At 43.1% G+C, this 16,604-nt stretch overlaps 1 long non-coding RNA gene across 1 annotated transcript in view; it reads left to right on the top strand.

The window, feature by feature from the left end:
- Positions 1-558: 558 nt before the first annotated feature.
- Positions 559-16,604, top strand: part of LOC126998568 (uncharacterized) — a 115,881-nt gene continuing 99,835 nt past the window's right edge. The window contains exon 1 of the long non-coding RNA XR_007752935.1: positions 559-823. This is a non-coding gene — a long non-coding RNA (uncharacterized LOC126998568). The remainder of the gene's footprint in view (positions 824-16,604) is intronic.

The following is a 16,604-nucleotide window of genomic DNA, read 5'->3' as shown; positions in this document are numbered from 1 at the left end:
TTACTTGTCTTTTTTTCATTTTCGTTCTCCCTTCCCTCCACGTCCAAATTTGTTCCCTTCTCCTCCGTCAGTCCTTTCGAAACTTTCTTCTTTACTCCTTCATCGTCACTTCCTTCTTTCTCACCTCCTCCTTCCCCTCCATGTCCCCTTTCTTTTCCTTTTCCCTCCGTTATTAGTCCTTTCGTCACCCTCTTCTCTCTCCCTCTCTCTCTCCCTTCCGTGTCCCCTATTGCTCCCTCCTCTCCTCCATTCCTTCCATTGTTTTTTCCTCTTAACTGCCTGCATCGTCACCTCCTCCCTCCCTCTTCTTTCTCTACGACCCTTTCTTCTTCCCCATGCATCTCCTTCGTTAGTTGTCTCGTCACCTCCTCTTTCCTTCCTTCACGCCCCTTCTCCTACTTCCTTCTCCGTCAGACATCTCGAAACTGCTTCTTTTTCCCCTTAAACGCTTGCATCGTCATCTCTTTCTTCCTCACCTCCTCTCCACGTCCCCTTCCTCTCCACATCCCCTTCCCTTCCACATCCCCTTCCCTTCCACATCCCCTTCCCTTCCACATCCCCTTCCCTTCCACATCCCCTTCCATTTCACATTCCTTTCCCTTTGCCTTCTCTTTCTCTTCCCTCCTCCACATCCTCTTCTCCACATCCCCAACCCCTTCCCCCTTGCTCCTCCTCCTTCCCCCTTGTGGTGTGACGGGGAACAACAAACACCGAGGCCCCGCAACAACAAATGCCCGGCGATCACACACACGCCGCCGCACGCCTCGCAGGATCAAAGGGAGGGAAGGACGTGTGGATGCGACGCGCGGCGGACGGCTTGACAGTAAGTTGGCGTGTTTACAGTTTCTCCGGCACGCACGCACGCACACACGCAGGCACGAGTGTATAATTGTAGTGCATTGTATTTCTTTCTTCCTTTATTTATTTATTTTACAACAAAGGAGACAGCTGAAGGGCACAAAAAAAGTAAACAATAATAAAAAAAGCCCGCTACTCGCTGCTCCCAAAAAGACTTCAAAGAGGTGGCCGAAAGAGAGGTCAATTTCGGGAGGAGTCGGTATATAAGAGAGGAGGTCACTGCCTTTCGACCGCCCCTTTTCAGACAGTGTTCTAGATCTATAATGACATACGTAGGAAAAATAACAGACATACCAATACCACAATAGCGAAAAATACAACGTTAGATTATATGGACACGCCCTCACGCACGCACATTTATATACAAACACACATATGCACGCAATCATCCACAGACGCGCGAACAAAGACACAAAAGACGATAAAACGATGACTATTGGGCCAGAATGCAGCAGACGGCGGCGGCGGCGGCGTAAGGAGAGTGTGCGTGAGCTCCGTCGCATGAGTCGCTGCGTCTCAAGGTCTTCCAATATTTCTGCTTTCTGGGAAATTTGGGAGTATCGACTGACTTCGATTTGCTCACTTTTTTTTTTATAAGAGAAGTTTTTAAAGGGGTTGTGCCTCGTGAGAATTGAAATGATTCCACTGCGCCTTGCAAGAAAGAAGAAAACTAAACTAGCAAACTAATATATGCGCATTCACACATAAATAAATAAATAATGTAAAAGAACAGTAGCATCAGGTTTAATGAGACGCAAGACCGTGAGTGATCCAAGTCTCAACACACGCGTCAGTAAGGCCGAGCATTCGTTTATTCATTCGTAATTCGTGTCCTTAAAAAAATAAAAAATAAACGTATAGACCAGAGGAAATCATTTATACTTCACCTCTTCAGACACTTAACTTGTTTGCAGGACATCATCATAATCATCATCACCGTCAATATCACCAGCATCATCATCATCATCATCATCATCATCATCATCATCATCATCACACGTGCAGCATCAAGGGACGTTTTATCAGTCACCCTTTGCGAGGTGTCCCCAAAGGCGCCGCGTCGGGACCTCCTCTACATGTTGTTGACGGTCTGGCCGCGGGTGAGCATCGATAAGACACGCACAATCGCCCGGGCACCGATAACACAGCCGCCGCTATCGCCGTCACTCACCCCCGCGTCGGACACAGACGGGCGAGGCTGATACCGCGCTGAAGGACGAGGAGATAAAAAAAAAGAGGATAAATGGGATAGAGAAGAGTACGCAAAGGAGAATAAAGTTTTGAAGGATAAGTTAGAGGGATGAAATATATATAGTGCTAAGGAAAACTAGGGAAGATGAGACCAAATAGCGCGTTGAAGGGGGAGGAGATTTGTACAGAAACAGGAGAAATGGGGTGGACAGGGATAAAGAAGGGGGGGGGGGGGGAGTAACATTTTGAAGAAGTTAGAGATTAAAAGGAGAGGAAAGGAAACGAAGGAAATATATATCAAAGTGTTGCGGTGAAGGACGAGGAGATAGTACAAAAACTGGATGAATGAGGCGGACAGTCATAAAGAGAGGAGAGTAACATTTTGAAGAAGTTAGAGATTAAAAGGAGAGGACAGGAAACGAAGGACATATAAAACAAAATGGTGTGGTGAAGGACGAGGAGATAGTATACAAAAACAGGAGAAATAAAGTGGATAGTGATAAAGAGAGGAGAGTAACGTTTTGAAGGACAAGTTAGAGAGTAAACGGAATGCAATGAAAAATATAGAACAAAAAGGGAAGGGCAAAGGGAAGGGAATGTGGATGTGGAGAGGAAGGGGATGTGGAAGGGAAAGGGATGTGGACGGGAAGGGGATGAGGAGGGGAAGGGGACATGGAGAGGAGGTGAGGAAGAAAGAGATGACGATCCAAGCGTTTAAGGGGAAAAAAGAAACAGTTTCGAGAAGTCTGACGGAGAAGGGAGTAGAAGGGACGTGAAGGAAGGAAAGAGGAGGTGACGAGACAACTGACGAAGGAGATGGGGTAGAAGAAAGGAACGTAGAGAAAGGAGAGCGAGGGAGGAGGCGACAATGCAAGCGTTGAAGAACAGAGATAATAAAAGATAGGTATAGGAAGGTTGACAAAGATACACATTGCAGAATAACAGTTTGAAGGATGAGTTGGAGAGATAAAAAGGAGTACCAAGGAAAAGACAAAGATAGGACGTGTGAAGGACACCACGGAGTTTAGATAAAAAAATGGTTAGGTTACGGAATAAAGTTCGAAAGTTAGATAGATATAAATTAAACGTTTGTCTTGATGGAGGGATAAAAGGAAGAAAAAGGAAAGTACTGAGAGGAGGTGCGGATGACAAGGTGCTGTTGGAATGGGTGAAAAAAAGAGGATAAATAGGAAGTAAGATTCAAGAGGATCAATATGTTTGGAAATAGAATATGAAAAAAGAAAAGAAAATATGAAAAACTGAAAAAAATATGAACGAAAAGGGATAAAAGTTAACGGACGAAAAAATAAGAAACAAAATAACGAAATAACAGGTCGGAGACAAAAAGGAGAAAAGAGGTGTTCAGGAAAAATGTGTGGAAATGAGGAAGAAAAAAATAATAAAAAGAATTGGGATAAATATAGTGAAATATAACTAGGGAACGCTAAGAAAAATAGAAAGGATAAATAACAGGTCGAGAAGATATAGAGGGAATTAGGGGGAAAAAAGGAAAAAGGATGCTGAAGGAAAAAAGGAAATAAATATATGTAATGGACATATATAGAATATAAGAGATAAAATAGAAAAATAGATGATAAACAAAATAGAAAATAAATATATACAGGAGGAGGAGGTAGTAGTAGACAAGGGAGGAGAGATAAGAACAGACACACACACATAAAATGTAGACAATATATATAACGATACAGAACTCAAGAGATGAATTAGCTGAGATAGAGAGAGAGAAAAAGAAATAAGAATATAGACAGGTATAGGTAGACAGAAAGATAGGGAGAGAGATAAAGACAGACAAACAGACATAAGTATTGGACATATTTATAACGATACAGAACTCAAGAGATGAATTAGCTGGTAGACTGAGAGAAAGCAAGAAAATAATATACAGACAGGAGGTAGATAGACAGAAAGATAGGGAGAGAGATAAAGACAGACAGACAGACGGACAAAGTAGAAAGGTGGCCAAGGATGTACAATGCAGAATAACGTTGTGAAGGATGTTAGATAGCCATGAGTGTTTAGATAACAAGACTGATAACGCGCTGAGAAGGACAAGCCATGCAGGGAGACCACAGCGAAGAGAGGAATGGTGAGGAGAGAACAAGGATATGAAATCTAACTTCTTTTTTTTACATCAAAGGACACAGCTCAAGGGCACAAAAAAAGGAAACAATAATAAAAAAAAAAAAGCCCGCTACTCGCTGCTCCTGAAACGAATCCAAAGAGGTTGTTGTTGTTGTTGTTTATTTGTGTATTTTAAGATATTTTGTTATCCTACCTCTCTGTCCCTTCACTACTATAATCTTGTAAATCATCTCGTCCTCTTCCTACTAAATTTTTTTCAATGCTTTCACTTTTATTTTCTCTTTCCCGGCATGTCAGGTGATTGGGGGCGCTTGAACAGGTAACTTATAATAACATCCGCATTCCTCCCTCTCTACCATATTTCTCTCATGTAATAATAAAAATACTAATAATAATGATAAAAAAAAAAGAGGTGAAGGATGTTAATAAGGATGTCCCAAAGAGGTGAAGGATGTTAATAAGGATGTCCCAAAGAGGTGAAGGATGTTAATAAGGATGTCCCAAAGGAGTTCTGAGTGTCGCCTCGGTTCTTCTCTGTTTGCGAAATGCGAAATAAGAAAACAAACATTCCGTAACCTGATAACTATTGCCTTGCCTGTCTGTGGATGAGGTTGTGTGGAAAGACTTGGTTGTTGGATTTTGTTGATTCACCGTAGCAGGAGAAGGAAGGGGGAGAGGGGGGGGGGAAGGAAGGGGGGAATTCTACGTTGTCATGTGTGTTTTGCATGATTATCCGGCGTTTGGGTGGTCGCTGAGGCAGCAATTATGATATTTTTCCTTGTGTGTGTGTGTGTGTGTGTGTGTGTGAAGGAGAGCTAAGTCATCCGTGATTGGTGCGTGCATGAAGCAACACACACACACACACACGCACACAGAGACAGAGACAGAGACAGAGACAGAGACAGAGAGAGAGAGAGAGAGAGAGAGAGAGAGAGAGAGAGAGAGAGAGAGAGAGAGAGAGAGAGAGAAATGTCATGCACCGTCACGCCGCCCCGGAACAGGAAACTCGAGAACCAGTTTGTTTTTTGTCATATTCTCGTTTCCTTTTTCTTCCCTTTTTTCGACAGCCAAAGAAAGCAAAGCCGAACAATGACCGAAGAAAAATTCCCGTTAAATACTGCAAAGAGAAGAGAAAGAGAGAAAGAAAAGAGAAGAGAAAAAAAGAAAAAAAGAGAAAGAGGGAATAGAATAGAATAGAATAGAAAGGAAATTATCTAGAACTATAATATCCGCCGCGACGGAATTGATATACACGTTAACTCTTGCAACAGAAAGATGGACATTATTAAAAAAAGGGGAAAAAAAAATGTTGCGAGCCTAATTTTTAAACAGAACGAAACCTAACACAAAAAGTTCCTCTTATAATTATGTTCATGTTACTCGTGCGTGCCATCTCTGCATCAGACGTACAATAAATATGCTAATTGATATTCACCCCACGCAGGAAATTTTTACTTACACTTTCACATTTCATCCATAAATTTCAACGTGATTTTCGTCGTGTTCCCGTAAATGTTAAGCGGTCTACGTCATGAATTTAAGAGTCAGTTAGTTGTTCACTGCCAGATTGTTTTTTTTTATATTTGCACTCTGTATATGGAAAAAGGAGCATATCGCGAGTAATTTCTCTCTCTGTTTATCTATATTTATCTCTTTCTATTTATCTAACTCAAACTATCTATCTATTTATCTATCTATATCTATCTATCTAAATTCTGCACTGTCACTCGCTCTATCTATCTATCTGTATGTACTCTCCTTTTGTATATGCTATTTAAACGGTGTCGATTTCCTTAACAAAGACCAAAGATAACACTAACTGAAGCTGACTACGCAGGAGCCTCGCCCGACCGACCCAGTATGGTGCCCAGCTCTCACGCCTGCCACGGGTTGGGTTCTTGCTCTCGGCCCGCGCAGCCATTTCCAGAAAGGGTAAAGTCAAAGGTTATTCGCCTCATCAACTTTCACTTATGCCGCGGGGGTTCAGATCCTCTCGCCGTCACACCAGTATTGCCACCGTCGCCCTCTTTTGTAATTATACCTTTGTGCCTAGTGGTGTTGGCGGCGCGGTAATGTTTACTCTCTCGCTAACCTCTGTTCCATAAATATTCAGGTTGGCATTCTCTGACGCTGTCGCCTTTCACATCAACCAAGTAATTCCAAATGCCAAAAAAAGAGATCAGTTGGGTTCTAATGAGTGTTCTTTTAGGTTCATGGTACGGAAGAAGAGTCAAGCTACCATCAGGGTCATAAAACTATCTATACGGGGATGCTGGAAACTCCTATATATGAAGGCTTTGTCAACTATGTGAGCTTAGGCACCGAAAGACTTTTAAGAATAAGGATGGCCCCCTCTTTCTCTCTCTCGCAGTCAGAAGAAGTGTTACATCCCTTTGTCTTTGTCATCTGATGGAACTTGGATGCTTGCTGGTGACTATGCAGCATTTTTCACTATCTCTCCTGTATTTTTGCACTGTGTTTCATCTCTGTTTAATGTGTCTTTATAATGCAAAAGTCGACCACGAGTGCATTCTCTTTGCCCTCTGATGGAATTTGAATGCTTGTTTGTTGATGGTGCAGTTTCTTTCACTACATTTTTTCCGTTTCATTTTTTCACTCTTTCATCTCTCGTTTTATACGTCTTTGTAATGCAAGAGTCCGCCAGTACCTTCACTCCTGCATTCTCTTTCAATACGAAGCTTCAGAACGCTCACTGGTTTACACATCTTGACAGCCTGGATCCACACGCTCGATCTACTCAACGGAAAGCTTTAGAACGGTCACTGATTAATACTTCTTGACAGCTTGAATCCAAACGGTCGATCTACTCAACAAGAAGCTTTTTAACGGTCACTGTGTTGGATGTTTTACGGGTTTTGCAGCTCGGTACAAGTTTATCGAGAGGGTTGAATCGAGAGCGGTCGGGAGTTTAGCGGCATTTGAGTGTGTCCTGATTCTCTTTAAAACTGTGTGCTGCGTTTTTATATATTTACGTGCAATAAATACACACACACATACATACATACATACACACCAAGAGAGAGAGAGAGAGAGAGAGAGAGAGAGAGAGAGAGAGAGAGAGAGAGAGAGAGCGCGCGTCAATGATTTACGACAGACACTCCGGCTGAAAGAATTAAACCTTAAATATTAAAGCCGTGGGCTCTTCCCTTCATGTATGAGTCACACACACACACACACACACACACACACACACACACACACACACACACACACACACACACACACACACACACACACACACACACACACACACACACACACATCCACATCCACACACACGCACATCGTGGGTGATGTGGTGACGAAATATGGTTTTGGTGGCGTATAGTGATGGTTGATGTTGATGTGAATATGGTGTGGTAGAGGTGTTGTTGTGAAGTGTAGATAGTGGTGATGGTGGTGGTGATGGTGATGTAAGAGGAAGGTCAGGTGGAAGATAGAAAGGAGTATCAGAAGGTCAAAGGTTGAAGAGAAGTAGAGGAAGAGAAGGAGAAAGAAGAAAAGAAGGAAGAGGAGGAGGAGGAGGAGGGGGAGGGGGAGGAGAACAAAAGGGCAGAAGGAAGGAAAACAAAATAAACTATAGAAAGAAGGTAGACTTAAAGAATGGCAAAGGAAGGAGAGGAAAGGAAGAGGAAAAGGACGAAGATGCTGATTAGAAGAGAAGGGAGTGAAAAAGAAGATTGATTTAAGATGGTTGTACATGGGAAAAAAAAGAAAAAGAACAGAAACCAGGAGGAGGAAGAGAAAAGGAAAACTGAGAAAGGAAAAAAGAGGGAAACGAGGAGGAGGAGGAGGAAGAAAAAGAAAAGTAGAATCAATGAAGAGGAGGAGAAGACGAAAACGAGGTAGAGTGTGGAATGAAAAAAAAAGTAGAAGAAAAAATGAGAAAAAAAGATAAGAAAGAAGAGAATTAAGAAAAGGAGGAGGAGGAGGAGGAGGAAGAAGAAGCATAGAATCAAGGAAGAGGAGGAGAAGACGAAAACGAAAACGAGGTAGAGTGTGGAATGTAAAATAAGTAGAAGAAGAAAAAGAAGGAAAAAAAAGATAAAGAAGAGAATCAAGGAAAGAAGGAGGAGGAGGAAGAAGAAGAAGAAGCGTAGAATCAAGGAAGAGGAGAAGACGACGACGAAAACGAGGTAGAGTGTGGAATGTAAAAAAAGTAGAAGAAGAAAAAGAAGGAAAAAAAAATAAAGAAGAGAATCAAGGAAAGAAGGAGGAGGAAGAAGAAGAAGAAGAAGAAGAAGAAGAAGAAGAAGAAGAAGAAGAAGAAGCGTAGAATCAAGGAAGAGGAGAAGACGAAGACGAAAACGAGGTAGAGTGTGGAATGAAAAAAAAATAGAAGAAGAAAAAGGAGGAAAAAAAGATAAGAAAGAAGAGAATCAAGGAAAGGAGGAAGTCGGGGTGAGAAGGCGAGTCCGGCGGTCAATAATTAACGATAATGGCCTCGGTAATGACAGTCGCGCGGGCAATTAGGACGGCTCGTGATACCCCCTCATCTGGCGGACGTCTCGGGGAAATTATCTTGGTCGGGACGGTCGATAATTGGATGCAAATGAAGGCCAATCAGGCGCGTGTATCATGATAATGCGTGTGTGTGTGTGTGTGTGTGTGTGTGTGTGTGTGTGTGTGTGTGTGTGTGTGTGTGTGTGTGTGTGTGTGTGTGTGTGTGTGTGTGTGTGTGGTCGTTTGGGTTCTTTCCGTATTTTTTATCCTTTATATTTCTTCCTTATTTATTTTCTCTCTCTCTCTCTCTCTCTCTCTCTCTCTCTCTCTCAAAGAACGTTATTCTCTTTTCTACGTATATTTTTAGTTTATTAATGAGAGAGAGAGAGAGAGAGAGAGAGAGAGAGAGAGAGAGAGAGAGAGAGAGAGAGAGAGAGAGAGAGAGAGAGGGGGGCGATGTTGGTATTCCGTTCCACGCTATAAAGACACACATTTAGCAACAACGCACGGCTTACAGTCTAACGAAGCAACACACACACACACACACACACACACACACACACACACACACACACACACACACACACACACACACACACTGCATCGTCATCATCACCACCATCATCATCATCATCATCACATATATACAATCCACACGAACTCAACCCTATTATTACAAGAAAGAAAATGTTTACGTTTGCATTTAAAACTGTTTTGCATTTAATAATCTTAGGCATTCATGCGCCACGGTCGTTGTTTGCATTAAAACCATCTCACACATCATGGAGGAACGCAGCTTGTTAGGTCTAATTAAATAATCATGGCCGTGTGTGCGTGTGTGTGTGTGTGTGTGTGTGTGTGTGTGTGTGTGTGTGTGTGTGTGTGTGTGTGTGGCCTGCATGCTGCGGTGGGTATAATTAATGTTTTTAATCTTAAGTGTCTGCAACGCTCCTAAACTTCATTAAGCAAGTTAATTATAAAATCTTCCTGCACTGGACACTACATTTTAAGCGGCCAATTAGGGGGAGAGTGATGATAATTGTGTGCGGCGGCGGCCAGGACGCGGCTAATGAATTCCCAGCACGCTCCGACGGAAGGAACACCTCGGCCCGTCTTTACACCTGGACTGTTACCTGTTACTCCTCCGACCACTCCCGCTGTCGCCTTCAACTTCCTCCTCCTCCTCTCTTTCTCTGCATTCACCGCGGCGACCTTCTTTGCACACCTTACTTTACACCTGTACTGTTACCTGTTACTCTTTACACCTGAACTTGTTACCTACCTGTTACCCTTTCACTCACTCTCGCTGTCCCTTCAAATTACTCCACTCCACTCCTCTCTTTCTCTGGGTTCCTCGCTACGATCTTCTTTGCACATTGTACTTAACACACCTGACTTTACATATATACACCTGGACTTGTTTACCTGTTACCCCTCCACTCGCTCCCGCTGTCCCTTTAAATTACTCCACTCCACTCCTCTCTTTCTCTGGGTTCCTCGCTATACGACCTTCTTTGCACATCGTACTTAACACACCTGATTTTATATATACACCTGGACTTGTTTACCTGTTCCTCCTCCACTCACTCCCGCTGTCGCCTTCAACTTCTCCCACTCCACTCCTCTCTCTGGACTCACAGCGTCGGGTCTTCTTTACACACCTTTATAGTTTACACCTGGACTCGTTACCTCGCTCATTCTAGGACTCTCGGACTGTCGCTTTCAGGTCCCTAAGTCTTGCCTCTTTAGGACATAGCGGCGGTGTCCTTTGTGCAGCCTAATTCGCGTGCTCCTTTGTTAAACTTACACCGTGTCAACCTTTTTTTCTTCGCTCTCACGCCGCTTTTGTCCCGCACGCCCGATTAAGGCTTTCTTGACCTGTATTACCTGTGTGTTGCCTCCCACGCCCGTATAAGTATGTGTCTGTGTCGGTTTGTTGGATCCGAGTTGTGTTTTGTTGCTCCGTGTGTCTCAGTTATTTAAATACATAAGTTTATCCTGAAATATAACATGACAAACACTAACACATTGCCTCATATATAACGTTAACAATTGCTTTATGAATCCTTGTGTATATGTGTACGTGTTTTACTCAAAAGTATTAGAAGGCGATAGACTCTCAGACAGATTAAATAAGAACCTCAATTATTATTTTATGTATCCTCAGTTGTGTAGATAATTCATTTCCGCCAAAAAACATGACAAGAGTAAATTCACAAAAGCTATCGATCTGACATATTAGCATTTCGACACTTTGGCACTTGTTAAAGACGTAGTCAGTCAAACAGTATCAACAATTTTGGCGTAACATGCAACTAAATCAATACCCAGACAGCAGCGTGCATCCTTAATTGATCGTCTCCTTGACACGCCTACCTGACAGCTGCAAAAGTTAACATCTCTACATTTTGTCACTTCATGAACCCTCAGACCAGCGTTGCCAAATTATCGTACTCATCCCACTGTATTGTCGTAGTTTCTGACCAATAACTATAGCAAAAAAGCGCAAAGAACATCACTAAATAGGAGTTTTAACGCTAACTTCAATTTTCTATCGTCATTTGTGTAGGTTCGAGAGTTTGAGGCTTAAAAAGGATGAATACAATGTGGTGAATACGATAATCTGGCAACACTGCCTCAGACTTGCCCAGACAATTTTAGGTTAACGTATAAGTTGGGCAGTCAGGCAAGAACGTACAGCTCACACCTTGACACATCGGTACATCTTCAAAAGTTATCATCTCGACACTTAGCTCATCTTTGACACTCAGACTTGAACCTTAAGATTTTTAGCGTAACGTGTAGCTTGATCGTTATGCCAGCAACGAGGAAGCAAAAAGTTAACATTGTAGCATTTATTAGACCTTCAGCCAGTCCTAGAACCATAGCAGTTTTTGGTTAACGCGTAACTTGAACGGTCAGACAGCAACAAGCAATCCTTCACATCTTGACGCACTGACAGAAAGTTTCCTAAGTATCATCAGCATCACATTATTTTGTTTACAAGCATCACATCTTACCCCATTGCGAGAATCATCACATTTTTTTTATACACAAACATAACACACATCACATCTTAGGACAAACATAACTGTATCCCACTTTTTGTACCCTCAGAACAGCCAAGAACCATAACAATTTAGAATAACATAACTTGGAGGGTCAGAAAACAGTGTGCAGTTCCTCATACTTAGACACACCGACACAAAATCTTTCGAAAGTTAACATTTCATCACAAGCATCTCTAGACTATATCTTTTGTTGAATCCTCAGGCAATTCTAGCTTAACCTGTGATTTCGACTCTCAGACAACCCCGTGCAGTCAGCCTTCACACCTTGACAAACCAACACAACATCTCTAAAAGTTAACATTCCATCACAAACACCTCTGGACTAGCGCTCTTTGGATCTTCAGACAATTTTAAGTTTACGTGTAAACTTGACGGAGAAACAACAACAAAGCAATCATTCACAATTCGACACGCCAACACGGAATCCTTAAACACTTCATCACATGCGCTTGTTGAACTTTCAGGCGATGCTTAGTTAACCTGTAGCTTGAACTCGCAGACAATCCCGTGCACGCCTTCAGAACTTGATAATCCAACACAAAAGTTAACATTCCATCGCAAACATTCTTACACTATCATTTGTTGGACCCTCAGGTGATTCTAAGTTAACCAGTATAGCATCGACACGCAGACAATCCCGTGCACACCTTCACAACTTGATAATCCAACGCAAAATCTAAAAAAAGTTAACATTCCATCGCAAACATTCTTACACTATCATTTGTTGGACCCTCAGGTGATTCTAAGTTAACCAGTATAGCATCGACACGCAGACAATCCTGTGCACGCTTCCACACCTTGACGCGGCAACACCTGCACGCCTGACACCTTGACAAACCACCTGCCCGGCCTCCTGACGCCACGATCACTCATTCCCTTGACGCCCCGCCGCCTCCGCCTCCTCCTCGACCCGACCCGACTCTCCGCTGCGCCTCCTCATCCGTCAACGCTTCATCACTCAGTCGGCGATCAAGACATCCATCCACACTCATCCGCTTTATATTCATAGTCATCAACATCACTGCATCTTTGTGTGCTTTGGTTCATCCGTCAGCGCGTCATCACTCAGTCGGCAATCAAGTCATCCATCCCCTCAACCGCTTCATATATACTCATTCAGAGTCATCATCAGCATCACTGCATTTTTAAGTGTTCTGGTTCACCCATCAAGACTTACCACTCTCTCAAACATTTATTTTTATTTACATTCTATTTCATTATCACCACATTTTTTTTATTCACAAACCTCACAGATATTTTTATGCACTTTTCTTTCAGCCAGTAACATCTATTTGGCCTTTTTTCATCTTTTTTTCTTCTCTATCACTGACGAACTTTCATATTTGTTTTATTCATTCACCAACATCACCACCTCTCTTTTTTTTATTCACAAGCATCGCAACACATCAGCAAATCTTAGGACAAACATCAAGAAGTACTCTGTTTCACCCCTCACTCAATTACTAACATCAGTCTACCTTTCTTTCATTATTTATTATCTTACACACTCACTCACCCATTATGTACAATTGCTCTTCATCACCACCACCACTACCATCAACATCACAACCGCCACCACAACCCATAAAAACTATCCCTCATCCCCCCATCTCCCCCTCCAGCCGTACTCATAACACCCTCCCAACGCACCCATTATAATGATGTGTCCCTCGCTACTCGAACTCTGTGACGGGCTGTCCAGGAGCGTCGTCCATCACTCGGCTAATTACTGGAGGTGTGGGGGCAGCCGGGACGAGGCTCAGGTGGCGGCGCGTGGGCAGACGTGGACAGGTAATGGATATGAGGTGTAGAAGTGAGGCAGAGATTAATGAGGCGATGACAGAGGGGCAAAGGGGTTAACACGCGAAGACGAGGCATCGATCTGAGGAAGGGATAAGCTGGAAAAGAGGGACAGTACTGAGCAGGTGAGAAGACGAAGATGAGGTGCATGTAGGAGTAAGACAGAGATAAATGAGATGAGGAAGGGATAAGCTGGAGAAGAAGGACAGTACTGGAAGAGTGCATGGAAAGACGAAGAAGACCAGTTATAGGAGCGAGGCAGATAATTCAGGCGATGACAAAGAGGTTAACATACAGAAAGGAAGCATCGATCTAAGGAAGGGATAAACTGGAAAAGAAGGACAGTGCCGAGAGGGTGAGAAGACGAAGAAGATGATGATGTGTATAGGAGTGAGAGAGATCAGTGAGGTGCTTGATGGCAGTGTGTCCAAGAGTTTAACACGAAGAGACGAGGCATCCGTCTAAGAGAGGGAAGAGGTGGAAAAGGACAGTACTGAGAGGATGAGAAGAGGAAGACGAAGATGCTTAGCTGAAAGGAGTGAGGCAGAGATAGAGGAGGCAATGACCGAGGGGCTAAGAGAAGAAAGTTTAACACGAAGAGACGAGGCATCGCTCTAAGAATGGGAAGAGGTGGAAAAGGACAGTACTGAGAGAATGAGAAGAGGAAGACGAAGATGGTTAGCTGAATGGAGTGAGGCAGAGATAGAGGAGGCAATGACAGAGGGGCTAAGAGACGAAGAGATGAACGTCCATTTTATCAAACGAACTGAACTTTCTTTAGTGCAATATCCTAAGACCACAGATAAGACTAACCTGGTATTCATAGGTAACTTTCCCCGTTCATGGTGCAGAGGCCGTGTATAACTATCACTATAGAATCGCGAAACAGCCCATCCATGAGACTCCCAGCAATTTCTACGGGAGGATTTTCAAACAGGCGAACTGGGAGTCAGATACGTTTAAAAATACGGACTGAACCATCGATCTGAGAAAGGAATGAACTCAAAACGAAGGACAGCATGACAGTTTCTGAGAGAGTGAGAAAACGAAGATGATCAGATGTAGAAGAGCGACAGAGATATCTTAGGCGATGGTAGTGTGACTAAGAGGTTTATCATGGAAAGACGAAGGGGTGACCAGTTGTGAGAATAAGAAGAAAAAGGGAGAAAAAGGACAGTATTGCAGGAGAGGAGGAGAGGAAGACTAGGTGCTGTTGGAATGGGTGATAGCAGAAGTGCATGTGAATTAAGACGTGTACGCTAAGGAAGAAAAAAAAAGATAAATAAAAAGTCAAGGAATTCAAAAGAAGAGAAATATGTTTAGGAAGAGAAAGGGAACAGAAAGGGAAGAAAAGAAGTAAGATGAATATGAAAGAGATGAAATAGTGGAACGAAAAAGAGGAAGAAAAGAAAGATGATGATGATGAGAAGGGGAGTTAAGGAGAAGAAACACAAATAGAGAAAAAGAAAGAAGAAAGAAGAAAAAAGTAGAAAAGGAGAGAGAGAGAGAGAGAGAGAGAGAGAGAGAGAGAGAGAGAGAGAGAGAGAGAGAGAGAGAGAGAGAGAGAGAGAGAGAGAGAGAGAGAGAGAGAGAGAGAGAGAGAGAGAGAGAGAGAGAGAGAGAGAGAGAGAGAGAGAGAGAGAGAGAGAGAGAGAGAGACGAAAAGAAAAAATACATTCCTCTAAATATATATACACACACACACTCCCGTCCCACAAACTTCTTCACGCCAGCCTCGGAAGGTCGTAGATTGCTGCTAATTTCCGCATACCCCGAGTCTGTGTGTGTGTGTGTGTGTGTGTGTGTGTGTGTGTGTGTGTGTGTGTGTGTATAACCTTGAGGCAGCATCCTTAGTATCATCTATCGTCCCTCCGCCCTTCAACACTCAATATCCTTCTGCATCCTATAAGCTAAACGCCTCTTCGGCCTTCAACTCCTCACGTGCCTTTGTCCTTCCTACCCCAATGGACCATATTCTTAAACATATGTGACAAAGCTTTCGTTTATAGGACTTCTGGGCAACGTTACCAGATTATCGTACTCAGAGCATCGTATTTACCGGTTTTTGACGCCTAGCTATTGCCAAGAAACATCAGGAATTAACTATTTTAACGTTAAATATAAATGAATCTAGTTATTGGGGTCCAAGAGACGGTTTTTGGATCGGAAGTTGGTAAATATAAGAGGCTGAGTACGACGATCTAGCAACGTTGCTTCTGGGTATTTTCATGGGTACTTTTATGGCCCTAGTGGTAGTCTGATGAAGCTTCTCCTCCATGAACGTCAAATACACTTAAGAGAACCCGATTAATCTCTTTTTTGGTTCTTGGAAATGGTTAGTTTGTGTGTGTGTGTGTGTGTGTGTGTGTGTGTGTGTGTGTGTGTGTGTGTGTGTGTGTGTGTGTGTGTGTGTGTGTGTGTGTGTGTGTGTGTGTGTGTGTGTGTGTGTGTGTGTGTGTGTGTGTGTGTGTGTGTGTGTGTGTGTGTGTGTGTGTGAGTCGGATGTGTCTGATGAGAATCCTAACCCTGAGCTGCCACCGCTGACACAAGGTTGCTTAAGTGCTTACCTGCTCACCTGCTCACCTGTCTGTCTGCTTACCTGTCTTTCTACCTGTCTGTCATGAGCATTATATATTTTTTTCTTACTTGTGTTGCTTGTACGCCAAAATGAAGGGAGATTTTACATGTTGGGTGTATCTTTCATTTCTATTTTTTTTTTTTGTGTGTGTGTGTGTTGAACTGTTTTTTTGTGTTAGTGAAATGCAAAGACTTTGGTGATGCGCACACACACACAGACACACGCCTACACACACACACACACACACACACACACACACACACACACACACACACACACACACACACACAACCACAACCAACACTGCAGGCTCATCAAGACAAACACACTGCCTCCTCGCGTGTGTGCCGACGAGTTTGTGTGAACGCCAAGCCACACACCGAGGGAACAACGCGTGTTTGCCTTAGAATGTTCAGACAAATAAATGGACACGAGACGCCTTAAGCCCTCTCCTTCCTCCCATCTTTCGCCTTTCTCTTCCTCCGTTCTTTGGCTTTCTCCTTCTCCCTCCTTTGTTGTTCCTCTCTTCCCTACTTTCG

This window comes from Eriocheir sinensis, chromosome 14 (genome assembly GCF_024679095.1).
Source record: "Eriocheir sinensis breed Jianghai 21 chromosome 14, ASM2467909v1, whole genome shotgun sequence".
Lineage (NCBI taxonomy): Eukaryota > Metazoa > Arthropoda > Malacostraca > Decapoda > Varunidae > Eriocheir > Eriocheir sinensis.
The sequence above is the reverse complement of the archived record's forward strand: the minus strand, read 5'-3'. Positions and strand labels throughout refer to the sequence as shown.